The 27,176-nt window shown below is 45.1% G+C and overlaps 1 protein-coding gene across 10 annotated transcripts in view; it reads left to right on the plus strand.

Moving 5' to 3' along the window:
- The window catches only part of ATXN1 (ataxin 1), a 198,822-nt gene that overhangs the window by 21,114 nt on the left and 150,532 nt on the right, over positions 1–27,176 (plus strand). The window contains exon 1 of one of the 10 annotated variants that reach the window (XM_042840033.1): positions 25,442–25,719. The exons of the other annotated variants lie outside the window; for them this stretch is intronic. The gene's annotated coding sequence lies outside the window, so the exon portion shown is untranslated. Of the gene's footprint in view, positions 1–25,441; positions 25,720–27,176 lie in introns of those variants that run through there. 10 annotated transcript variants of the gene reach the window in all.

The raw sequence follows: 27,176 nt of genomic DNA on the forward strand, positions 1-27,176 counted from the left end.
TGAAACAAATGCATTTGTTATACCTGTATCTTGCAGGTGTTAATAAAACTGTCTCAGGCAAGACCCACCACAGCTGGAGCATGAAGGCAAGTTGCGCTGTGTTTACACACAGAGCCTTCAAGCCCTCACGTAACATTGACTGCCAGCTCTCACTTGTGCAGCGGGGGTCATCTTGGTGACAGGGCCACGCTGGCCCAATGCTCCCTGAAGGCCTGGCACCAGAGAGGTGTTCCACTCGCTCCTGGTTGCAGAGCTCCTGGCTGGGCAAAAGTACCTGTGCTGCCCTTCCTTAGTGCTGCTCCCTGGGGAAAACGTTCATCATCACAGTCCTGGCTGGAGGGCGTGTGCTGTAAAGCCTCGCTGGTTACCTTGGTTAATCAGTTTGTAAAGCAGCTGTGGTTTCCAGGTCATGCTCTGTGGTGGTGATAGTGACCAGCAGCTGTGGTCTGAGCACCCTCTGACTGAGAGCTACTTCTCCAGAGCAGCATCTCTCTCAGGAAAGCATACTGGCCCTTGCCTTCATGGAGAGATTCATCATTAACTCCTTTTTTCATGTCATTTCTCCTGCTTCCTTCATGTCCATTTTCAGCAGACTGACATCTTCGTTTTTCTCCATGAATGCAGGTGCAGGTTTTTTTTTTTTCATATCCAGAATTCACTGTTGTTCCAATAAAGGAATCTATTCAAGTGACATAAAAAACGTGGTACAACAGCTTGGTGAATTTATTCTAAAATTAATCTTTATAAGGCAATGACTTCTGTAAAGTTAACGAGCATGCTGTTAGTGCTGGTGTAGTTATGGCTGCTTTCACAGTACTCAAAGAGTTTGCTTGGAAAAATCATCTTTCTGAGTGAAATGCTTTCTGCTTGTTTTCATGGTGAAGGGGAATAAACTACTGCTGTCAGTGTGAGTGGGAATCTTTCCCTTCATATGACTTTTTAATGCATAATCATACTCCACTGGCCATTTTTTAGATGCTGAAGTGTGGAACTGAAAAACCCTGTCTTTCATTATTTAGTTACTATGCAAATAATCTTTTTTTTTTTTTTCCTTTTCCTTTTTTTGCATTCTGTCTGAAAGCTTTTTCAGAATTCCACTGCACTCCCTGTAGATGGGCACACAACAGAGGTCTTGAAAGTTTGGTGTAGTAGAATGTACATCATCGACTTCATCACAAATTCACAGCAGCCCGCTGGCATGATAATGTGTAGTGAGCTGTGGAGTTTTGCATAATAACTGGAAATGTCAGACTGGCAAGACGGTGGAAAGTGCTCTTCAGTAGCAAGCTTGAGGTGCAGAATAGCACTGTACAGCGTAGGGGAGTAAGACCTTTCTCTGATGGGAGTGGAGTTTGCAGGTAAGGCTTTCAGTATTGCAGAATTCATTTTGGACCCGTGAATGACCATCACCAGGATTGTAGGAGTACTGTCTGCATGATCTGGAGCACCTGGAGAGAAATGGAGCAAGGTGTGGCTCCTTCCCCTTGCCCTCAGCAGCAGTGATGCACAGCGATAGAGGAAGGGCTGCAGGTAGAAGAGCTGCTGCTCCTGGCTGCCTTCCCCTGATGCTTTTGGGGGTCCTGCCCACGCACGGTGGCAGGGAGGTGCCCCCCAGGACCTCGCTTAAGCAATGTTCTTCATTCTAGGGGCACCTAGGACTTGTGGAACCTTACTGGAGTTCATAGTGAACTCTATAATTAGCATGTTTTTAACTTGTATGGTACCAGGAGGCTGTTTCTGCTTTGCATAGCTTACTAGAAAAGATATTTTTAATTTCCTGCATGAGCACCTTGTATAGAAGAACATGTGCTGTGGCTTTTGTCAGGAGACAGCATGAACTACGTTTTCCAATGTAAAGATCGGCAAGCGTGCAGTCTGCATCAAAATGCTTTTCCCAAGCATCCGTTAGATCAGCCAGGGGAAAGTAGTGCTGAATGTGAAGGATGCTTGTACCCTTGCTGAGGGAAAATGCCCACTCTTGTTCCCACTGGAGTCATAGGAGCTTGTCATTGAGTTTATTTGTATTTTAACTGGGGGCGTGATCCAAGAAGCCGTCCAGCATGAAGGATGTAAAATAGGAATGAATGGGAAGAGCCTTAAGTGAAATGAGGGAAGCAGTAGTCTAGGAGAAGGAGAGAGTCTGATAAAATCAGACAGTAAAACATACGCATAAAACTGCAGAACTTACTTTGAAAGAGTAGCTCTGTGCTTACAAGCTTGGCACAGCTTTAATTTTTACTTTGTGTGCTTTCTTCGGGCTTCCGTCTGCAGAGAAGAACCTACGTTCTGCAGTGGTTGAGTCTGTGGTGCTCTGGGTCAGACCAGAGCTTGCAGAGCCAGGGAGGACCTTCATGTCTTCATGTGCCTTCCCTGTAGAATTCACTGCCCTGGGGTGGCTGTGCTTGACCAGCATTCCAGATCAGTAGGGCATCAGAAATATTATAGGCTATTAAATACACTGTTAGAGTGTTTTGGCTGGACTAACTGTTGCTTTTAACAGAGTTGAGATTTGAGATCTTTGGGTCTGATGGGGTTTGGAGGTAAACTTTGCTCATTTGGTTTTTGAAGAAGGAAGTGCTTTGGTGCTTTGAAGGGGAAAAAAATTGAAGGCAGTACTGCATGTCTCTTCCTTAAATCAAAGTTTGCTGTTTGAAATGGGAACAACTGAGCAGAACAGTTTAAGTAAACATTGCCATAACTGCTTATCTGAGACACTGGCATCCTCTCTTTTTGCTGTGCTGCTTTCTTGTGGTATCCTGGAGTCTCCCATTTGTGTGTCTGTTCTCACAGCACCACTTTTGTAGGTGTATGCGTCTATGTCCATTTGCTAGTTGCTGCCCAATGTTGAGACTTTGGCTAGGAGCCTGCTCTAGCACTGTAGGTTTTCTGGATCCCCTCTGTGGCTGAGATTTTTCTCTTGGCTGAAAGGTCCTTCCACCCCGTTTTCTCTCTGCCAGGCACAGCATCTTCATTTGTTATGGGGAAAAAAACAGATGCAACCGTTCCTGAGTCATTTCAAGGTAGTGTTTAGCAGAGAAGGTAAAATCAGGGCCAAGACAGCAAGTGCCTGATGCTGTCCAGGTGGAGCCTATGAGGAGTGTCAGTGAGCGTAGTATAAATGCCAGGAGAACTGCGGAAAGTCACGTGTGTGGGTGAGAGGTAAGGAATTAGGTGCTGTCCTCTACCACCAGAGCCTGGGCATAGGATTGTATTTTTCACTGGGTAGAAAAACTGCACCATAAAAACTGCACAAATGGCTTATTTAAAGCCTGAGTGTTTTTGCCTGTGTTAAGGCACTGGTTTTCTTATCCACAGAGCGCTGATCCATGCAAGTAACTTTTGTGCACTTAAGTGGGTAAGAGGAATAAAATCAATTAGGGAAGGAAAGGAGAAGGCTCTGCCTCTCTGCCGGTTCTGTGATGCTTCAGGTAGTGCTGCATTAGGACATGGCTGATGATCTCAGGTGCATTCTAGTCATTAAAAAAAAGCAAAAAAACCAACTACTCCTTGTTGAAATGGTATTCAAAATAAAAAAGTTATTACACATAGAAATCTATGTATATTCTACTGCCTTTGTCAATCTAGCACACAGAAAGAGCTTCTCCACTGTTTGGATCTGCTCTTCTTTCATAATGGGCTGCAACTTGTTTACTAATGCTTGAAAGCATGTACACATCAAATAAATCTCTGGTATTTGGGCCATAGTGTACCAGCATTTTGCAAAGGGAAGATTAACCACACACTATATTAAGCTGTGATCCACTTTACTCTTGATTCCTAGCTACAGTAAATCAGTCAAACCATCAAAGAACAACATTAGTGGAAGGGTTCCTCAGACAATAGACTTATTTCCATATTTATTTGCATTATTGTTAAGAAAAGGGCATTCAGAAGAGCTAATCTCTGTGGGGCTCAGGCTATTATAAATTAGTCGAAGTGAGTTTTTGGGTGCAGAAAGCCAGCAGCAGAATGAAATACCGTGGAGCTGCATGATATAGTGTGCATTATATTGCTGCAACAACTGAGACACAATACACTCGTTTTGACAGCCGGTGCTGTTAATAGATAGTCTTTAACAAGCATTATATTGGCAGATCTTACACAGACTGAATTTGCAACTGTGACTCAAAAGACTTCCCTAGCGTGAAGCATCTTTATTGCATATCATTTTAGCTCTTTCCTGTTTTTACTCTGCTCTCTTTCAGTGAAAAGGTCAAGAAAAGCAGTAGCTCAGTGGCTGAGTTTTTCAGAAGTGCTTTACAGCAGGGAAAGTGGGGAAACCTCTTAAAGTGGTATCTTATTCAGTAAGTTAGGCCTTTTGTTCTTTCTCCCTCTTTAGTTGTTGAATTTTATCCATCAAATTGATTAGCGTGACTTCTGAGGCAGCTCCAGGCTGGTGCAGAGCTCCTCCTGCCCCCTGCAGCTCTCCCCATTCCCCAGAGAAGCAGCCTTTGCTCTGGGAAACCTGTCAGCCCACCTTGCTAGATGTTCTGGTATTGAATTGACTCTGTGTTTTCATGACATGACTGTCCATCTGCACTGTCCAAGGTTGGGTTTCCGTATTCAGAGAATTATTGTGTAGTTTGCTCGTGCCTCTTCCTTCACTTTCCCTGCGTGTCTGCATGCATGCACCCACACACTTGAATAGTGCCCTCCCTTCTTCACTGCACCATAACTCATTGCACTCTGAAGGCTGCCTTCTGCATCAGTGAGAGATTTTCAGCGCCCTGGAGGGAAGCTTTTGGGCCCTCCCTAAAGCAGTGGATGCGTATGTTTGATTTCACTTACCCCATCAGTGTTGGGAATTAAAAAACCAGACAGCTGTAGCTTTTATAGTAACAGAAGTGGAGAAACAGGAATGTTTCCTTGATGTAGAAGAAGCCTTAGGGAGGGCTCTAAAGTGAAGGTCAGGGCCTTAAAAACTAAAGTGCTGCATATTCAAATTTAATTTATAACATTAAATTAGAACAGCTTATAAGTGCAACCAGCTTCAAGGATGCAAAGTATTGCCTGAGGAGGCTGGATGGACTTCTGGCTGGCCAGCAATTCCTGCTATTGGGCATGATGATACTTTCCGTAATGTTCTTGCACACCTGATAACTGCTGCGTTTTTTGCAGGTATGAATTTCTTTTCTCACATCTTTTCATGCCTCATTTGCTAACTCTTCCATTCCGCAAACTGGCAGGATGATGACAGGCAACTCCCTCTGCCTTTTGTGTTACAACTAATCCTTGGGGTTCTTTCTAATGTGTCTCCAGAAATGTGTATTCAGCTTAGGCTAAAAGCTGACTTGATTTGTAATACTAAAATGTGGACAGTGCAGATAGCTTTCTGAGTGTTCCCTTTCTCTCTCAGAAATAAATCATTGTAAAGGTGTATGTGAATGCTCCCACAGTTTTAAGCTCTCTGTCACATTAAAAACATTTTTAAAATACAGATGTGCTTTGGCACAGGCTTAAATACTTTGCTGAATCCCTACGTTTGGCTTCTGTTAGCACATTTGGAATTTGACAAGTAACTATTATATGACCATTCAGTTAACAGGTTGTGGTATTTGAATTATCTGACTTGTGCTTTTCTTGCTTTGGAATGATTGACAGATTTTTATTTTGATTTCAGATTATGTGGCTTGTTTTACTTCAGTGTTCTTTTACTTAATGTACGATTTAATTAAAACTTGGTTACAGTGATTGATAGTTGCTTTATTTGATACCTGTTTGTAGACATTTTATTCATTGCTTTTTCCGTGTGCCGATATTTGTCAGAAGAAAATGATATTATTTCTTTTGTCAATGGAAATGAAGTTGTAAATTACCGTGATTTTGGGATACGTTGCTGGTATGAGCAAACAGTATTCCCTTGGTGAGTCTTCCACTGTGGAGACCTGGGCTACGTGTAATACATGCTAGAAAAGACCTCTGTCCTTCTGAAGAACAGCACTGTGTGGCCTCAGCCCCGCGTACCTTGGTGCAGCCACCTGCTAGCTTCTTCCCAGATGGTCTGTGGGCGGCAGCACGAGGTCCTGAGCCAGGGGTACCCCCAGCCACCAAAGATGAAGATGAAAGCAATGGAGATGTGCGACTCGATAGTTTACTGACAACTACAAAAGAGTTCAGCAAAACTGCGACTGAGAGCTAGCTGTGGGAGGAGGGAGGATGTGTTCTTCCCCGCTACAATCGTAGCATTCACATTCTTGGCAGCGTTGTGGAACTTGGCTATAACTTCTGGTTTACAGTTTAGAAATATACTAAATAGCATATAATGTTTAATTCCGGGTTGCGTTACGCAACGGAAGGCGATTGCCTCAGAGCAGCACATCTGCGTTGTGAGGGGAAGCTCTCCTGGGAAACAAGCACATCTTCCGCTGAAGTCAGAGCGAGGCGTGGGCCGGGCATTGCTATTTTGGCAAGCAGGGAGTCAGAGCTGGAAAGCTGCCTCACCTTTCGCTTTCCATGGAACTTACCCTTTCTCCATCTTTCAGGCACCAGCTGCTGCCCACTTGTTCTGGTTCTGGGGATGCTTTTAGTGGTCGATGAAACCATCGGTCTGGGCTCTGGGAGTTGTGATCTTTGCTGCATAGTGTGTTTGTGGTTCGTGAGCAGGGGAGGTTGTCAGGGAGAGGTAAGGAATGTAATCTGAAAAACATCTGGAAGACCTAAGAAAATGTTTAAGGGGAAAAAAAAACAACCCACCTCTGTTATTGAATCTCTGATAAGTCAGCAGTGGTCAGTGATAGGTGCAGAATTCCTGTCACTTTTATACTGGATCTCAGTTCACTCTCTCTTGCTAGAAGCAAGAACTCAGGCTCAGCTGAAGCTCCTCCTGCCATCCTAAAGCATGGTTATCAGTGCCCCTTTTCCTCATATTATCAGCATGCTTTATAATTTCATGGCAGTAGTTAGCACAGACTTTCCAGCGGTGCCTGTGGCAGTGTAATTGGTCTTCTCTGTCTGACCGAAATGAGATTATTCTGTCTTAAGTGGGGCACACTTTGGCTGCTTTCTAACACAGCTCTCTTTAGGCAGGCTGGGGGCTCAGTTGGGCAGGTTGTTATGTGGGTGCAGAGAGTTTTACCATGCACTATTCAAAGTGGTTGTTCATGGTTTACTGTTAAATTGCAAGTCTGTCGTGAGTGAGATTCCTGAGGGATCTGTCCCGGCTGTGGTAATACTCATTGTTTTCATTATTGAAATGGCTGTCAGAGCAGCGAGAGCAGTTATTAAATTTACATAGGGTAAGAAGTGTGGAGAGGGGTGCAGGTTCCTAGGATGGCAAAACTACGGCAAAACTGAAGTTCAGGCTGGCCCTAACTAACTGGAGGAATGGTTTTGTGGGGAAAAATTATAGGGAACAAACCTATAAGCACCGTGCATAGGTGGGGAAGTGCCCACACGTGGCACGGGATGAGGAATGGCTGACAGCGGTCCTGCAGCAGGAAGCCTGTGGGCTGGAGTGGGGCTGTGCTGCAGGCAGATTGGCCTGGTTTAGTTCAATAGGTGTTAAAAAATCACAGCTGGCTTCCAGACTACCAGAAGAAACCAGCCTGCAGTGTGTCCTGCTCTCCTTTCCCCCGGGAGCTGTGCTGCTGGGGCTGTGCTGAGCTGGTGGCTTTGCCCTCCCTCCCCTGCATGCCTGGGCTCCCACCCTGCTGCTGGCATCCCTGCCTTGGCATGGGAAAGAGGCCCAGCTTGGCTGCTCCCAAACCTGATCTGTGCTTGCAGAACAGCGTGGCTGTGAGTAAAGGGATTGCAGAGTGAGCTTTTCTGCAAAACAATCATTGTTCTGGGATATGTTGAGAAAATATCTGAAATACCCCATCCGCTGGGCTTGGAAGTGGCTCAGCACCCAGCTTGGGGTACAGCACAGTGAGGAGCCAGCTGGATGGCGTCCAGAGAAAAGGCAGTGAAAGCGATCAAAGGTTTGGGAAACACCACCTGGGAAGGAAGATGAAAGAATTGGGATTGTTTAGTCTACAAGGAAGAAGGCCAATAAGAGGCATGAGAGCAGTGTGCAAGTATGCGGACGGCTGCAGCGAGGAGGGAGGAAGGGGAGAGACTGAACTGCTGGGGCTAGGATGAGAGGAAATGGCCTTCATCTGAAGGTGGCAAGTTGTAGGGAAACATGTAAGAAAGCTCTCAAGCAGTAAGGGTATTTTGGTGCTGCAGTCATTTGCCTTTGAGAAGGCTGTGGAAGCATCATCACGGGAGGGTTTTTTTATAAGACAGACAAACCTCCTCCAGGAGTATTTTGGGCACTGCCTTGGGGAAGGAGGTGGAATACATGCGTCTGAAGGTCGTTTCCTAGGGAATCATGAATAACATTTTTTGTGCGTGTGCGATCCTGTGAACTTAGGTAAACTGCAATAACAACAAATAACTCAAAAGATAGTGGCAATTCATTATTGCAACACATCAGTGGTAAATAGACAGCTGATTTATGCACAAAAAGTGATGATGATATTATCCTTCTGCTCTCTGTTCTAGTTGAAAAAAAGTTCTGTGAGTAAGCTAATTTTACTGGAACGTTTCAAAAGGCTGTTCCTGTAAATACATTGCTCGTATACAGAAATAGAGGAAGTGATGTTGCTTGGCTCTGCTTGCTGAAATATTGTGCAAACGCAATCAGTACCCGCTAATGCACGGCGTGGCCGTAGTAAAGCCAGCGGCACTCCGTGAGGCGCAGCACTTTTACACTACAGCATGACGCTGTGTTTTCCAGCTAGATGTTTGTATGCTTGTGCATTTGCTTGACGTGGAGTTGGGGAGCAGGCTGAGCAGAATCAGGCTTTAATTACCTCATTGCTATCTGTGTATGAGCTGTTCGTCGTTGTCTTGTTACAAGTGCATGAGACAGCAATTGAAGAGCAAACCTCAAACTCGCCCGTTGCTGCTGGGAGAAAAGGCTTTGGCAGCTTCTGCAGCTACTGGGAATGCATCTCCCCATGCATTTGGTGTTCAGGGGTGGAGTGCGGATGGAGGAGGTGCTCTGTGGCGTGGTGTGACTAAAGGACTGTTTGATGGTTTCCCTGCGTAGCCAATCCTCCTTTCATTCTCTTGGGAGGATCACCTTAGGGACTTTGCCAGTTTCTACAGGTCTCTTGAGGCCTTCTAGCTGAGTTTCTGCTGTAGAATAAAAATGTGGGTGTTTTTTTGATTATTATTATTTTTTTTTGAATGGTATTGTCCCACCAGACCCCAGGTTGCTGGGCAGTGGTGGGAGCAGGAGATATGTGCTGGTAAGAGCAAACTGAGTGGTAGAGGTGCTGCAGGACACCTGTAGGAGTGCCATGACACCATACAGCACTTCTGTGCGATGCGGGTGACGGAGCTCTGGCACTGAGGCTGTAGGGTCTCCTCCTTGGAGATCTCCAGAAGCCGCCTGGACAAGGCTCTGGGCATCCTGCTCCAGATGGCTCTGCTTGGGCAGAGCTGGGGCCGGGAGGGAGCAGAGGACCCTTGCAGCCTCACTCATCCTGCAGCTGTGTGAAACTCCTGAGAAGGTGGGACTGGGTAGTTTGAGTCTCGTTCTCTGCGCTGTTCCCAGCTTTGCAGTACCAAGGGCTATTTTGTCGCTGGCAGCACTGACAGAGGACGGCGCGGAGTTACTGTACGCCCAGCGTGGATTTAGTGAGGCTTATTGTAATCCTGGCAGGATCCACTCTAACCCGGAGCGGTCAGACATCACCACGTTGATGTCCAGAGCCGTGCAGCTCCGGCCACGTGGTGCTGTGCCTACTCTGAGAAAACAGCTGCTGCAGCAGTCCTTGTGTTTCTGTATCTGGATGAACTGCCCCAAGCACTCGAGAGCTGTGCAAAATCTTCCTTCTTCTGGTCTGCTGCTGCTCAGATCTGTGTTCTGATCTCGCGTGGTAGCAGGATGAGGGCATGCATTCACACGTGCACGTACGTGCATGTATTTTAGCCTCTCGCCTTTTTACAATTTGAAATACCACCATGCGTTTTGTCTCTGTGCCAGCGTATCTGCCATGCATCAGTGAACTAACATTCTTCATGATCTTTAGTGTCCCATCTCATGAGAAATGAATCAGCACTGCTCCTGCTGGGAAGGGTTATTCAGGGGGATTAAAGTTGCTGATTTCAATCGTGACTAAAATCAGCGAGCAGGAAACCTTTACTAAAACGGTCAGTCTCTAAATCATGATTTGCATTTACTCTTTTTAGGCACTGTATTTAAGGAAAAGAATGCTTTCAGTACTTCTGGTAATTTCATGTCTTTTTTCATCTCAGACAACAATTTCTGCATGTTTCACCATTAATAAAGCCCAACACGTATTTCTGGGGGAGCTTCTGAATTTTCAGCTTCTTTTTATAATCAGCGATGGAGTTTGCTGTTTAATAGATTATATTTTTGTATATGACTTACATCAAGCTTCATACAAGTGAAAACAGACTTTCAGCAAAAACTCACAAACAGGAGATTATGAAACATTTGGCAGATAACCAAACGTTTCCTTAAATTAGGATCTGGGAAACAGGAGGAAAAGAAAAAAACAGACTTGTTTCACACTAAAATTAAGTCACTGCAATTAAGTGTAGTTATTAAGTCAAACTTTTTTTTTTTTTTGTAATGATGATCTGAAAGAGTTTTGTGAATTGTAGATCCTGATCTCTTTCTCACTTCTTTTGTTAAGAAGTTATTTTTGCTCCTGTTTCCTTTTACATCTTTCTATTACTTGAGCTAAGTGTTAAGCTTGGCCTGTTGAACACACTGGAGTAAAGAAGATTCTCAGTATGGCCTTGAAGAAGAAAGGCTGCAGCTCCTGAAAGCTGATGTAAGATGTTGGTTGTACCTGGTTTAACAAGTGTAGTCAATAGCTTCTGTCGGTTCCAGATGTACTTTTCTTCAAGACTTCAGCAGCAACCACCTAACTTCCTGAATGTTGCTGTCAAGAGAAACTGAATTTGAATCGTTTCAATAGATACTGCATCTGAATGTGGTATGGACTGTCGTAATCTGATAATGAAATGTGCCTGTTAGTTTTTACATTTATAAACATGTTTTTATAAAACAAACCCTACCTACCATGTGCACATGCTTGTGCATGTGTATAGGGATGAGTGTAATGTATGTGAGCTAGCACCCATTCCTCCCAGGAGGGCATGAGGCTCCTCCTGCTCTGCGCTCAGACCTTGGCCTGCTCCTGGGCAACCAGCCTTGGTGTGCGATAGATGCACTTTGAAGCACGAACCTGCTGGAATGTGGGTCTTTGGGGGTACCCTTTGAGCCCCCTTTTCTTAATCTAAGGAAGTGATTCATTTCCAGTTCCCAGCTGTGTTCTTGGATCTCGTGAAAGTGACTTTGTATTTCAAGTTCATGTAGTTGTGAACCGGCAAATGAGACTGAGAGCTTAGAGATCTTAGGAATGAAGTTAGATATTTTGTCTTCTGATGTGCTGCAGCTACATAATCTCTCCTGGAAAAAGGCCAGCAGAATGCTGCTTACTGCTTTACGCCCCTGTCTCTTCAGGACTGCAGAGATGGCTGTGGGTCGCACGGAGGGCAGCAAGTTCACAGACACGTGTGGGTCATGTGAGATAACACTGATCTCTGCTGGACTCTGGTGCTTTTCTTCTGAGAGAGCTTCACAAACATCAGCTGAACGCAAAGATACAAGGCAGGCTCAGTGTTGTCCTTCACTGTGTGCATGAACTGGCAGTTCTTGGAAACTGGGGAAGGAATTAAGGATGAGACAAATCTTCAGAGAAGCGCTCAGGCTGAAGATTGGGTGATTTTTCCTCTTCCATCTCTTTCAGCCATGATTTCCTCTGCTCTGGTGTTGCTGCTGATCACAGTTCACCCAGGGTAGGAATAACTGCTCCTGGCACACAGTGTGCTGTTTAAGCAACATGAACCCTGTGCTCTATTGCTTGTACCTTTGCCTTCTGCTCTCCTAGCTCGACTCCTGTCTGTCCTCAGCCACCTTTGCTGTGGGGTGTCACCCCTGCCAGGCTGTGTCTCACATCTTGGGTTGAATGGCTGAGTGATTTGATGGCTGCTTTTAAAAGCCAATGCACGTAAATGCTTATATTACCAGTGCAATGTGGCCGAGTGACATATGAACCCTTTTTGCAGAGCTATCAGTAATTGTCATTAATTTCTGAGGAGTTACATAGGTGCAGCACTTATCTGGACTTTGCTGAGCCTGTGCCCGAGCTGTGATGGCAATTTGTCAGTAATTCCCATCAGGTTAGCAAGCACTCTGTGCCCACACACAAATGGTGCAGTGTGTTTCAGGGATCGCCTGCAGAGAGCACAGAAATGCATCTTCCAAGAAAATCAAAGACCCCACTAAGTGCAAAAAACAGTGGCTAAATGAGCGCGGAGTTGTTTTTGGATGGCCAAACCCCTCAAGGTGTGACTGGAAGAGCTGAGACTGTGAAAGAAAAGTCACACGTCTGCTTTCAGACACTCGGTGCATTTCTCTCTTCTAAGCCATGGAAGCTCTGACGTGTGCTTTGTCCAGCTGTGATGTGGGACAGTGCATGGATTTGGGGCTGCAGCCTGGTTCACAGCAACGACTGGGTCTGCAGGCATCAGGGCTGCACTGAGCAGGAGCCTGCTGCCATTGGGTACAGGGAGTGAGTCCTCAGCAGGCAGGCCAGAAAATGGAAGTAGCAGCTAGCAAAGCCTCTTGACGAGACTAAAACCGACAGGAAATGAAAACTAACTTTGCCGTTTCTCTTACACGCTGACCGCCCTCCCCCTTTGCTGATACTTGCCCTGTCCTTAGGAGAGCAATTCCTTGGCCTCCTCCTCCACATGGGCGCTCTCAGCCTACAAAAGCACGTGGCTGCAATGCAGAGCCAGACCCTGCCATGGCTGGGGTGGGCAGGCATCAGCTCTTGTCCAGCTTGGCTTTAGACATACTGTGACGGTCATTGCCACTGTGAGGCTGTGTCTGAAAGCAGGGACGTGTGTAAAGAAGGAAAGTGCAGAGCTTTCCTGTCTCTCTCTCTCTCTCTCTCTCTCTCTCTCTCTCTCTCTCTCTCTCTCTCTGCCTGTTAATCTGTTACAACAGAGCTGTTGCTGTGCAGAGTGTGTGAGGCTCTGCAGCTGCTCCTCCTCGATGTACCTGCCAATTTCTGACACCTATAAATAGGGATGTTTTGAGGTGGGAGGGAGTAGACACACCTTCTGACTCCATTGAAATACTTGGGCACAACGTGCTGATTTTGTCACGACAGGCTGGAAAAAATGAAATACTGATAATCTATTTTGCCAGAATGTACGAGCTCTCCTGGGTAGAAGCAGCTGCCACATGTATGTGACTGAAGCAGATTTGCTTAGATTCATGCTAGCCATGCTACGAGCTGCACTAAAAGGATATGAAACAAGTCGTCTCTCATCACCCTCAAATACGTACCTTTTGCCAAGGTTTGTTTCTTAGAAATTAGATGAACCTGGTGAAGCAGGATCCTGTACCTAAAAATAGAGCATTTTCCTTTCCATCTTACTCCTTGCAGGCAGGGTATAAATTTACCTCAGCCAAGAAGCAAGATGAAAGGTGCCGTGAGCTCCTGCTGACTCTGTCCTCATGTGAGCTGCTGACGGAAGGCCCTCGTCTTTTCTGACGGGACTCAAAGCGAAGAACCGCTACTGCAAGCTGTGGTCAGGGTGGCAAGTTGCAGTTTTGCACCTGATTTGAGGTCAGCTATGATCGCATGGCTTCTTCTACCCAAGGACACGATGCCTGGTCTCTTGGGGTTAAATACTTTGCAGGGTTTGCAATCCTGTACAGAGAGACGGAGCTTTAAGCCCGGAAGCTTCTCAAGGCGTAGACGAGCCATGCTGCTGTGGCTGCCTGCTGGCCAGTGAAGCACAAAGCACTGGGAAGGCAGTGAGAGCGGCAGCAGCAGAAGAGCTGGCCACTGGCCAGCCTGAATGCCACGATCTCGCTGACAGCTTCCTTCCCTCCTTCCCTTCCTCCCCACCCTGCTGTCTGAGCCAGGCTGGAGCTGTGCCAGGGCACTCGCTCAGATTTGTGTGTGTGTGTGTGTGTGCGCGTGTGTGTGTGTGTGTTGCTTTGCTTTTCTATGCCTTTTTGCACGTGGATCTGTCTGCACCTGTCTGCCAGCTGCTTTCCTAACCTCGGCGCGCAGGCTGCTTTGATTCATGGGATCTCAAGTGTATGCGCCAGCGCGCGGCAGCTTGGCACGGGCGTTTTATTAGAGCAGAGGAGGCCTGTGTCCTGCAGGGCTGTTTTAGTAAAGACACGTCCCATCTGCTGCTTCTTATCACCCTTTTTATCTGTGCTGCTGACTCATGCAGTGTGGTCTGCTCAGCTCTCCCCTGCAGTCACATCACACTTTGAGTTACCTTTACTATGACTCACGCTTATTTTTTCACTGACAAGTGTCAAGCCAAAAACAAGTCAGTCTCGTCCCTCTCATCTGTGCAGTCCTGTCCTACCCTTTGCCCTCAAACCTCATCTCTCTGTCACAAGCTCATTCTCCCCTGCAAGTAAGCTACCTGCAACTGAATTTTAAACAGTGGTATTTTGTCTTTCGTATCGTATCAGTGCTGTGCACTTGAGGCTTTTGAGAGGGACAGACTCAAGCTAAAATACCTCAATTCCCCTTAGTTGCCTTTGCTGATGTGTTTGGTAGAGAATAATTATTTTTTAAAAGAGGTTTACATTTAAAGAAAAAATGTGTTTATTAATGTTTTGGTGTGAAATTTTGCCTTGAGACAAAATGTGTCTCTTAATACCTAGCGTATGTACACAGAAGCAAAGCCTCTTGACTTCAGATTTGCCTATGTTGGGCTAATTAGACCATGGTTTCAGACAACTCGTGCTGAGGTTTCCCTTGCTTGTTCTTGACTTGCATTTCCAGCAGCGGTTCCTAGCCCACGGTGTGCATCCGCTGTGGACAACCTGTAAAGTGGTGTACGGGGGTTGAAACCCCCACTTTGAAATGCTATTTTATGGTTTTAGTTGTGGAGTCTTGGCATTTCTTTCCTTCAGGTGAGGGGAATTTTGCCAGGGCCTTCTCTGTGGAGGTTTCGTATCTTTGACCCTTTCCAGTACTGAGATCAGATTCTTTTCAGAGGAGCTGCATGTGTGCTCTACTGAGGAGGATGAGGACAGATGATTGGCAGGGCTTGCTGTGTGGTTTGCTCGCGTGTTGAGTTCTGCTTTTCACTGTCCTGAGCCCTTAGTCCCATTGAACTTATGCTACAACCGGCCTTTGCCTTGAGCAAATCTTGTAGAATTGGGCTTGTGCATTGCTGTTGAGATAACTACCTTTATCACATTGAACTGGCCTAGAAATGAAGGTCGGAAATCCCTGGAAAATGTTCTAGAACAAGCAAGGCAGGGGGAAGTGACGGAAGTTTTTACTCCTATTCTTCTAGCAAGAGTCCAGACAGATTTAGATTGCTGTGTCAATTATCTAGGAACAAAATCAAATGCTTTTTTAACAGTCGCCCAAACAAATGTTGAGAATGCTGTAGCATTCTTTTAGACCAAACTGCTTAAAATTTTTCCAAGACCAGGCTGTTCTTTCCAGCCTCCCCCTTCTGAGGTGGGGGAAAAGGCCTTTCTGTACCTTTCTGCAGCAGGCTGTGTTAGTTAGATGTGGTAGCATCGTCTGGAAGGCACCAGACCCCGCTTCAGCATTTCCATGATGGTGTGCCTGCAGAGCAGTGGCTGGGGTGGCCCGGGCCTTTTGCTGCTTGCAGTCTGGAAACACTGGGAGAGCAGTAAGTGCAGAACTTCACTCTTCTGCAGTGCTGGAGTTGGCTGTTTGCTTCTGTCTCTGGCTAGGTAGACTATGTCCTCTCCCTTTCACATCTTCCTGTTCAGCTTGAAAGTTTGACAGTTCTGTGAATTGCTGTTGCTGGGTGTCCCCTTGGGTGCCTTGCCAAGCTTTGTTGGTCCCTGATGTAAATAAATGGAGCTGATCATGGTTGTAAGCAAAATACTCCATTGTTTCTGAAAAGCATCTTGTTTTCTTGTAAGTGTGAATACGTTCCATGCCCCAGTCCTCAAGCATACGGCCATTTTGTTGAACACATGGTGGTACGAGTAGGAAATTGGCGTTTCTTGTTTGAGTCCTCAACCCTTTGGAGGCTGTGCTGCTGCCTCTGCAAGAACATGACCCTGGATCATCTATAGGGCCTCAGCCTGACTCATTGCCAGCGAGGTGCTGAGGTGTGTCCCAGCCATGCTGTGTGGTGTGGGGGAGATTGATTTTATCAGTGGACGTCCCTCCCCAGAGGTCATGTGCCCTTAGGAGAGGGTGGCATGGGGAGACTTCTGCTTTTTCAGGTTTCACTCGAGGCGGGAGGGAGGGAGGTTGGCAGAGCCAGACGGCGTGCCTCCTGCCTTGGGGCATGGGGCGAGATCGGCGCGGCTTAGGTTTACTGTGCAGCTCGTTTTACCCATATGCAAAATAGATGTGTAATGATACCAGGCTTTGTTGTGGAATTGAGGCTTAATTAATTAATTAATTGATGTTTGCTAAATGCCTTGGGATCCAGGAATCACTGCATGTGCCCCAGAGCAGCGGCAACACTTTGAGGTTGGAATCATCTCATCTCGGATGCTGAGGTTTTCCCAAAGCAGAGGCTCCAGCCCCTCCCTGCCCATCTCATCTCTGGTTTTCATGCCACACATTACTTCTATGGCTTGCTCCCTTTGACTTTTCCCTAAACAAATAAATAAATAAACAGTGTGCTTAATGCAGTTGGCACATAGGGCCATTGCCAAAATAATTTCACAAAGCAGCAGAGCTGGGTTGCCAAGTGTCTCGTCTTTTATATGAAGCATTCTCCAGGAAGCAGAGTTGCACAGGGAAAAAAAACAAAAACAAAAAACCAACAAAAAACGAAGAAGAAAATGTTGTAAAAACTATCACTGCAGTAAGAAACATTTTCTTCCCCCACAGGGAGAATGTCTGGGCCATGTCATGGTAGGATCAAGGGAGTCTATTTTTATTTCATCTTAAAGGCCCCTCTCTCATTTCATTCCTGCACTCCCCCTCCCAAAGAGCAGCTCTTCACTGTGCTGGCTTGCAGAGCTCTGTTAGATTAGCGTTCAAAGGCAGGGCTGTGGGATGGTCGTCTTGTATGCGAAAATATTTACCGGTGGATTTTGGGTGGAGAGAAGGCTGTTAAAGCAGTGTCACTGCCAGAATGTTTATTAGTCTGATATGATTAATGATTGAGGAAAGTGAGTGGAGATTTTTTTTTTGCAGGGAGTGCGAGGAGGAGGCGACAAAACCTTAACATCAGAAAATAGAATTGCATATTGTAAACGTGTGCTTTTGTTGAAGGGGCTCATATGTGTATATGCATAAACTTGTATGTATGTTTAGCGTGTATTCTCTTATCTTGGTCAGTGCGAGCTGTTTTGGATTGGCTATGGCATGTCTCCAACCAGAGCAGCCTCCCATGGGAGTTGCTGTGTTCAGCCACAGGATCTGCACCCGGTGAGCTGCCCAGGGCTGGTTGGACCTCATCCTCCACAACTAGCTGTGTTTTGGCAGTGTGCTGTCTTTAAGTATCAGCGCTCCCTACAGCATCCTCAGCGCTGTGCTCGCAGGTTGTAAGGCCGGTGTGTGCTTACAGTGTAAATAGTGACATTGTTTCTCGAGCTGGTATCAGTAATAGGGAATGGGACCTATACTGAAGTTACAGAACAGTGTTGAAATTGGCTTTCTGAACTTCCCCCCATTCTGGTATTTAATCTAACACGTGAGATCATTTCAGCCTCACAGCGCAGTCCTCCCATGCTATAGCTGCCATCTTAACGGAGTATGAATGTAAACTATGTGTAATACTGTTTCTGTCCCTATCTGTCACCATTATGTGAACTCCCATCACGGTTACTACGTGGCACCACAGCATAATTAACACAGTATGCGTTAGCTGTGTGTTCATTTGTCCTATATTTTGTCAAGAACGAATCACCAGCCATAATCTGATGGTAGAAACAGCTTCTGCTTTGGATTCTTAACGCCTCTATGTGAACAACCTAAAAGCTCATTGGCAATGGGTAATTTGAAGTTAGTAATGTTAGATAATTTAAAAATCTTATGAACAGAAACTATTTTCTGTTACCCCCATCCTTCATCTGGGAGGGAAATTTGAATTTTCTGTAGTGCTTTGTCAGCATCTCTGGATGCAGTATCAGTGGGGGAAGTTCTCACTATACAGCTTGTTGTAACAAGTGTTGGAGGGTTGTGTTCTCCAGGGTTGTGCTGTGCCAGCACTGTGGACCCTTTAATAACACTTTTTCCTTCTCCTTGTAATTACATGGTTCTAAAGTCCTGCTCTTCTCCTTGAGTTGCAAGCAGTGGAATCTTCACTACTGCTAGTAAGAATGCTGGATTGTGCATTGTGCCAGTGAGCAAGGAAAGAAAATCAATTAACGGGGTAGTGCTCAAACTCAGCTGTATGATATGTGATGTCTTTTCAGATTGCAAGTCGCTTAACATAATTCCCAGATTGAAAGAAAAGCACTGTGAGCAACAGTTCCTGCTGTATGTTTTTATGACCAGTGCAGTGATGGTATTCCTGAAATTTGCTGGGCAGAAATTGTGAATCAATCCAGTATGTATTATGTAAGCAGTATTTCAGATGAATTTCTGAATCAACAACTTGTGTAGTCCTTAAAAAATATGAAAGTGAAAGTGGTATTAGCACAAAGCATGGAAACGTGATCGAGAACCCTTCCATTTTTATTTAAGCACAGATGGTGTGGTGATGAGCATGGGAAGAACCCGAATCAGTCAGAATTGTACAAATGTTAACTTTGCAACGCGCTCTCTCCCTCTCACGTTGCCTCTTGCTTACTTCCAGTTTTTTTTTCTTTTCATTGTAGATTTTTTCTTCTTCAGCATTTTGCTTATGTTGTCAATATTGCAGTGTTTGTTCGGCTCTGACCTGGAAAGGTATTCGATTTTGCAGCTGACATTTATTTGCAGGGTCACCTTTTAGTCTCTGTGTTATGTTGCCATTCCTATGAATCATATATCACAAGCAATATAACCTGCTAGCTAAAAGGTCTCAGAGAAGATCGTTCCTTTCCCTGAGCTCCCAGTGAAAGGCAGATGGAGGGTGGGAGCTTATATCAGTTTGCTGAGACAGAAGAAACCTTTCAGACCACATCTGGTTGAAGTTTTTCTAGTATTGTATTGTACTTCTGTTACAAAGTGTGTGGCTTCACTGGTTTGGGTGGTTTTGAATCTCTTAAGAAGTTCTTACTGCAGTTTTTCTCTGATGCAATGATCTCCTTTGTATATTGCCAGCAGTTATTCCTTTAGTACTAGGAGCAGAGGGTACTGTGTCTTTGAATGTTTTGACACTCATTGCTTTAGTTCTTGAGTCACGTCTTATGTAAGTCTCTTGAGTAGGTTTCAGGTTGCTATTTAGAGGTGATGATATGCTTCTTGTATAGATACCATGAAGGCAAGGAGCTCTAGGCATTGATTGTCTTGCTCTCTTTGTCCTCACTATGTTTTCTGGTGTTTTTTTAATCGTATGAACAGTCACGAAAGGTAAAAGGTGAGAAAATGGATTCTTGGAAAATGCGTGCCCTTAATTGCCGAGGCAAATAGTTGTATCAAATGTGAAATGTTGCTGGTTATCTAAGCGAGTTAAAGAGAAGTCACTGGGTGTTAGCCCACTCCTGTTAAGGTGCTCTACACTCTAAGGAATGTGAGACCAGGTGTTCAGGTTTGAAGGCTTTGTGTAACATCAAAAGAAGGAAGTGGAAAGAGGAAGAGAAAGAGGGAGGCAAGGAACAAGTAATACGTGGCTTGTGGGGAAGCCTCAGATATTCAAAAACTCTTACTCGAGGCTTGAACTTTTTCAGCTTTTTTGAATGTCAACTTCCTGCACCATTCTGTATGACTTTTTATCGTAATCTTTAGGCTTCCCTTTCTTTACTTTTCCTCATAATTCTCTAAGCTGAAAATGCAAGGGGAGAGCAAGAGAGCATGAGTGCTGCTTACATTCACACATTATCAAGAAGGACGAGGGGTAGATCGAAGATCAAATTTGTGAATAAAACTGAAAAAAAAAGTTCAGAACTTGGACCCACTCCACGCAATGGGAGATGCTGTGAAGTTTTGTGCTCTGTTTGTATAAGATGGTCAGAAGGTTATTTTCTTCATGCTTTAGAGAGAAAGCTGACGCTGGGCCTGCTTGAAATCTTGCAGGATTTGCTAAAAGTCATAGGAATTGGTAACAGAAGTCCGGGGTGACTACAGCACATAACTCTAGATGATTGTTTTGGCTCTCTCTCTTCATGCTTCTAAACTACTCCTGTTAACGTGCTCGTTACTAGGGCTGCAAGATGTCTTCAGAGTCTTCACAAGGTTTCTTGAAATTATCAGCAGAAAAAAGATTTAGGATCATGTTCTTCATGAAAAGTTTTTAGAGCTTACACAGTGTTTTCTCTACAGTCATCAGAAGGACCAAAACATTCCATCGTGAGCTTTTTACTTTGTTCAGTAGATATCTTACTGAAGAGGAGCATGGACTTGAAGCTTATCGTGAGTTTCTCCTGGTATTTTAGGCTTGTTGTGTACACGTACAATACTTGTTTGACTTGTAAGTAAAATGCTGTGTATGGTTGTGGGAGCGGGTCGTTTCAGGGCTGTAAGTACATTGCAGTGTCGTGTACAGTTGGTACATTACAGTGTACTTTCATGTGTAGTCTCATGCTGTTTGCTGTGGTGGGGGCATTGCTCTCTGCTACTAGCAGAACTTTCAGGTTTTGCTGGTAGTCGTAGTGATCTGTGCCCCGCCAAAAGTCTGCTGAGTGGGTGTTTCAGGGATGAGATTTAGTGCTTACTTTCGCAAGTTCTGCAAACAATATCTGAATTAATAATTTTGCTTTCTTCTTGTAATTGCATGTTCTTTCTTTTTGGTAATGCCTTCAGAACTTCTCAGTTCATTATCAACACTCAGAACATAATTTAAGGAATAATGTGTATCCTGACTGATCGTAACGAAGCTGAAATTCCATCTTGGGCTTCTGGTGTCATCACGGAACCGGGATGGAATTACGGCTTTAATTTATGTACTATGGGGGATACATTATTTATTACTATGCATTAGAAAATGATTAATCTCTGCTTGTGTTGCAAGACTATCCTACTGCTAAAAGTCCCCAGGAAGTGCTGAGACATTGTAGAACTTCTTGTGCAGATTACAGCTTCGTGAAGCTGCCAAAAAGGCCACTGCATTATTCAAAATCTGCTAGAGGTGATGAAAATTTACACAGCCACTATGGGGCTTTTCCTAACCAGCAGAATTCCTACAAGGCTCTAACTTGCTAAACCTGAGCATTTCCCTACCTTTAGTTCCTTTAAAGTGTTTCATTTCACCTAAAGCCCTGATCAGATCAAACAGGGTGAGGAGCGCTGTGTTTTGAGGACCCCCATTCGACAGAGCTCTTTAACCGTAGTCAAGCTCCACTGAAGACAACGGAAACTAATCATGTGCTTAATTAGTTTGATGAATCAGTTCTTTAATTTCTAATTCTTTGCTTGTTCGTAAAACCTATTTCTTAACCCCCCGCTTCCCAAAATTGTGCATGTGTGAATCCGTGAGCATGGGGAAGCAGCACGGGAACGGTGTGAACTGTTGGAGAATTGCAATGAAATGAACTGATCCATCTGGTTTTCATTCCAGCAGATGCTTTTTTTTGTTTATTTGTTTTATGCTCTGATATGCTTCGATTTTTGTGAGGTTTTCTAGTAGTAGTGAAGCCAGTGATGAGGTTCTGGTTCATAGTGCTGTGTGACCAGTTGTGGCATCCACAAGTGTGCCTGTCCTGAATGGAGTCACCGTGTTCCTTCATGGCCAGTTCGTGGTGGGGTTCAGCCTTTCTGCTGGAATAGGGGATTTGTAACCTTGCCTCTTAGGGCCTGTGGAGATGAGTTGGTGTGGAGACCTCATAGCAGTAACTACACTGAGCAGTGTCCGTGTAACAGAACTGATCCTTGCCTCTTCAGCTGCATGTTAGCATTTGAGATTTGGGCACGGGGGCTGCAATAACGCGTTTGTAACTGCTGTGACCTGGCTTGGAAGAAAGAAGGAAAAAAACCTCAAACCCTAAGGAGTTGTAGGAATTTAATTAAAAAGTTGTGGCAAAATGTCTTTGAAGTTCTGAGCTGGATCTGAAGAAAAGAACTAGATATTTGTAAAAGATCAAACAGATAGAAATACTTCAAGAAAAGAGTCACCGATGTAAATTAAACGAATGCTTTATACTAGTACAAAAGTATTATAAAAAATTAAATACTCCCACTTTCAATGGCAGCATTTTTATCTCAGGCTCTGATGACATGCATAAACCACTCAAGTTTCAGTCTTGTGGGTTACATTGTCACCAGAAGCTCTGACTAATAATACGAGAAAGTCTCACAAATGACAGTTGGATATAGAATGACTCTAAAATAATTGTTGGGGTTTTTTTTGTTGTTTTATTATTTCACATGTTTAAGAAAAAGAAGAAAAAAAAAGAAACTGTCAGTGCCTACTGACTAACTGAGCCTAATGGAGAGCGTTACCCGCTGCCTAATTTTGGTGGTCGCGTTGTAAATCACAGATGTGAAATCTAAAGCCCAGCGACGAAGTTGATAATCCTTTGGGTGCAAGCATCCTGAAGCTGGCGTACAGAAAGGCGTGCAAAACACGCCGGCAGCTCTCCCCCACACAAAATTAAAATAATTGTCATTTAGCAGGGAATACCACGAGAATCAGAACGAGAGACACCCAGCCCTCATCAGCGCGAGAGCTGCAGAGCCGGCTGCAGTTTCTAGGCAGAGTTTCATCCCGCTGGAGCTGTATAAATAGATCGCTGGTGCCATGCAGATCTGCGCGGGACCAATCGCCGCTCCCTCCCACATCACGAGGAGAAGCAGACGAGCAGCGCTCTGCGGCTGCCTCTGCCGTGGTGCCGGCACCGGGCGGCGGGGGCTCCTGAGGGCAGCGAGGCGCCCAGGTGCTGCTCTCCCCTCCGACGGAGGCTGGCACTGGGCTTCCGCAGGTGTAAGCCGATGCTTTAAAGCCTCCTTTAGATCTTAAATTGGCCGTGGCGTTTGCGCCGGCTTTCTGAATGGATTGCAGCCTCGGGAATCCGGTAGCGTGTGAATTGAGATAGCGTGTCACATCAGCAGAGAGAAAGCCGGCTGTTAACCATTGAGGGAATTATTTCATACGAGACTGGAAAGCCTTCCTAAGCCCTGCAGTTTAACACTTACACCTGCGTTTTTTTTTGTGACTACTGCTGTCCGTGTTGTGCAGGGAGGGGCTTTTAAGTTGGCTGATAGAATTGAGGAGGAATGTACGTATTAAGGGTGGGTTTCTCAAGGTCCTTCAGCTGGCTGTGTCTCCTGCTGGTGGTGTGTTCATTGCGGTGAGCTGACACAGTCCTTCTGGATCCTGCCCCTGGAGGCCAGGAGCGACCCTGGGTGTGTGTTTCTGTGCAGATGAGAAGGGCTGAATAGTCTGCATTAGTCTCTGTGAGGAGCGCCGCGAAAGGCGAGCTGGAGGAGAGGAAAGAAAAAGAATGGGAGGAGGTTTTGAAATGGGATTAGGACTCCATGCCTTATTGACATTGCCCCACTGTGAAAGATCAGCCTTGAGGTAGCGCTGTCAGACCTGCCAGCCACTCTGCAAGAGCTGCCGCCTTTGTGTGCCTGCAGAGGTAACCCAGAGAGACGCAGCTCCGTTCACCCTGGGCACAAGGTTCAACTGTTTTACGCCCCAGTTTTCTTTGTGGGTGGATACCAGTTGGGTAACCTGGCTGTTACCTGCTGGCACCTGGGGCTGGGTTGTGCTCGGTGTGCTGCAGGAGCTCCCGAAGTTGTGTAATTGCAAGTTTACTGTCATGCAGCAGACGACTGATGGCATAATTTGTATTTTCAAAATACATAAGCAGCTCAGCCTAATCAGGTGGCGTGGTAAATACTTCCAAGAGATAAAAACAAGGTATTAGAGCAGGAAACGGAGTTACAAACTTCCTTTAATGAGCTGCATATTGTTTGATCATGTTTTTTCATACACATGAGCTTCTGCGTGCCAAATTCTAGTAATAATTGGCAGCTACTTTGCAGTCCTAGAGAAACGATATTATAAATACTAGGAACAGTGAAAATGAATAGACGTGTCAGTTTGCCTTGCAGACTGACGTGACTAGCAGGCGATTAGCACCAACAGTAGCAGGCCCGTTTGTTGTTGGCCTCGTCCCTGCAATACAGAGGGAAAGGCAGCTGGAGAAGCAGGGAGGAAGGCTCAGCTCCCTGGGCAGTCAGCTGTGGTACTGCTACCCGACTTGGGTTACACTGCTGGCTGTGCCGATGTTTAGCTTACAAATCGGAGCAGCCCAGCTCACTTCTTGGAGTCCTGAATGTTAAGCACATAAATGGGTACGTTTGGGGTTTGAAAGAGCCTCGTTGGCTTATTCTGGAGAGTTTCCAGCAAAACTTTATGATGCAGGAAAAGCCCCAAATTACAAGTCTTTTACCACTTCCAGCGGGTGGCTTGTGATGTTGATGGGAGAGAAAGCAGAGGGAGTCCATGGCCATTTGTTCACAGATGCCAGTAATCCTCAATGTTTGAAAAAATCAAAATACCAAAATACCCCATGTTCTTTGCATGCAGATCAGCTGCCGTTATTTTTCAAAGGCAGAGATTTTAAATAGCAAATACTAACTTGAGGAGGCTTTGAGGAAAGCACTTCCAAAAAAAATGCTCAAATGGCAGTGAAGGATTTTTGGTTTCCATTTAGCTTTTTTTCTGTGACACAAATGTGGCTATACTTGTGCTCATGGGGATTTGGCCTTGCGGGAGTAAGGGGAACACATCACTCTCACAGCGAGAGATTTTATTGAAAATCAGTTTGTTTTTCATGATAATATCCCATTAACAATTTCAAAAAACCTCCAGGAAAGCAGTAAGTTCATGGGTGGATGAAATCTTTTCACAGAGCTTGGATGTCCCTGCACGTTTTTGGGCTGAATGATGTCCCCTTACATGCACAAGAAGTGTGATTCTTGCTTCTGAAGGGATTCTAAGCTGAAATTGTATGTTCTGTATCATACTGGATTAGCGTAAGCCTAAAGGCATTTAATGATCCTGGCTAATATTTAAATCTCTTAGTTTGTGTTTAAAGCCAGATGTTGGTTAATCTGAAGTATATTTTACTTTTAAATGTATATATACCTGCTGGTTGAAGCTTGTACATTGTAGCATCAAACACCAGTCGAGAGACTAGCGCTAGGGGAGGGGGTTTGTCACTTTCTAGAAACTGCTGTGTTTCTTTTAAAGTGATTGTGTGCTGATTGTTGGCTTTATTTAGTTGTATTCCGGTTGCCGAAAGCTGGATGTTGTCTTTTCTGTCCCTTTGAAGGAAGGCTGTGCAGTTGGTGATTCTGCAGAGGCTGCTGGGTTACTTTCATTTTGCGCAGTTGGCCACGGGAGGGTTATGTGGTGCTGCAGTCACTGGTGGTGGGCAGCAAAACGAAACACTGCGTGTGAGATCGAGGAACGCAGAGAGGGGAGTAGACTGTGAAAATGTGTGCTGGTTGGTGCTGAAAAATGAAACTGTGTTGAGTGAGTGCTGGCTTTGGGATGGCAGAACTTTGCAAGTTGGAAGCAGTTTTATCCTCGGCTTGAGTAAGTCCTGAAGAGAGCAGACTGTACTGCAGCCCACATCACTCCATGTTTGTGCATGTAGAGGTACAGTATTCAAAATAAGTTGGAAATTTGTTTTTTTTTTCTCGGTTTACTAACTGTGCTCGCTAAGTGCATAGCAATATGCAGCATTCTGCATTTTCCACAAACTGAGCTCTGTAACTGATATTGTCATTATCTATCTTATATCATGAATCACATTAAAGAAAAAGTACCTTGTTTCGATCCTCCTGGGGAAAAACCCTTTCTCTTCCTCACCTCCCTCTAAAAACCCCAGACACCCACTTGTCCTATGTCATCTGAAGCAGATCTGACTCTGTTATCTGTACCTAAATCTCAGATACACTTTTCCTGTCTTGCATAGGAACAAAATGTTGTCCCAGTTTCTCTAGTTGCAATTGAGTAGTATCACAAACAAGTGACAGTAGTAAATAGAATGTGTTAAATGGAACAGAGGAAAGATTACAATTTAATTCCCCAAAAAACATAACTAATATTATTCATAAGCAGAATGCAATTCATGGTGAGTAAAAGTAAAGCTGTGTTTCACAGCAGCATAAGTAAAATAAATCTCCCTGGGCAAGGCTCTGCTTGGATTTGGTACTAATTAATCTTGCAGAATTAGCACTGCAGCTCTGAATTTTCACATTGGATCTGGTTGTTTACCTTTCTTGCCAGTCCAACATCATTTTTCAAGGGCCAGGACCGATATTTTAGCTTGTTTTCTTTCCTGAGCTTGCTATCTTTCTCTTAGTCTCCTTGTAATAGCTGTGGAATCCGCTGGCCAGTTTGAGCTAAATTTAACAGAAAGGTTGAGATCACAAAGACCTTGAATTCCTAGCAGTTTTATGAAACAGGCGGTCGGATGTAGGGCGGCGACAGGCTGGTGACCTTCTGAAGGAAAGGCTCGTCCATGCTGTTGCAGATGAGAGAGGGCACGGGGGTGTGAGCAGCTGTGGGGCTCCCAGGGCTGGGCCGGCTTTGCTCAGAGCATGCACCTTACTGTGCCAGAGGCAAAGCCCCATAAACCAGCTGTCCTGACCTCCACCACTTACGGGACTAGCTGGTCTTTAAGGATCCTAGCTCCTTTTGTGTTTCTTGTACTGGCTTAATAAATATAGTGTTTTTAGGTTTCTAACTTTCCCCTGTTCTAAGCCAACAGCTCTCTCTTTCATTTGCCGTGTCCTACAGGTAGCAAATGGAATCAGAGGGTGACAAAGTGATGTGACAAGGGCTGGATGGGAGAGCTAGTGTTACAGCCTCTCACTCTTGTTCCACACCCAGAGTCCCTAATGAATGAGATTTAAACACTGAGGTTGGTTATTAGAGTTCCAAAACCTTATCAGGTGGCTCTGGTAATTGCAAGATGAGAGGTTAAGTGCAAAGCTACTCTCTTGAAAGTCAAGCTCACTAGAAACTATGGGTCTTGCTCATAGAAACAGTTATCTTTGAAGGAAACACGTGCAAATTGACTGCTTTTAAGAAGGGGGACAAACAGCATG

This window comes from Centrocercus urophasianus, unplaced genomic scaffold (assembly GCF_019232065.1).
Source record: "Centrocercus urophasianus isolate 14NV4802_14NV808 unplaced genomic scaffold, USGS_Curo_1.0 seq_11, whole genome shotgun sequence".
NCBI classification, from domain to species: Eukaryota; Metazoa; Chordata; class Aves; order Galliformes; family Phasianidae; genus Centrocercus; species Centrocercus urophasianus.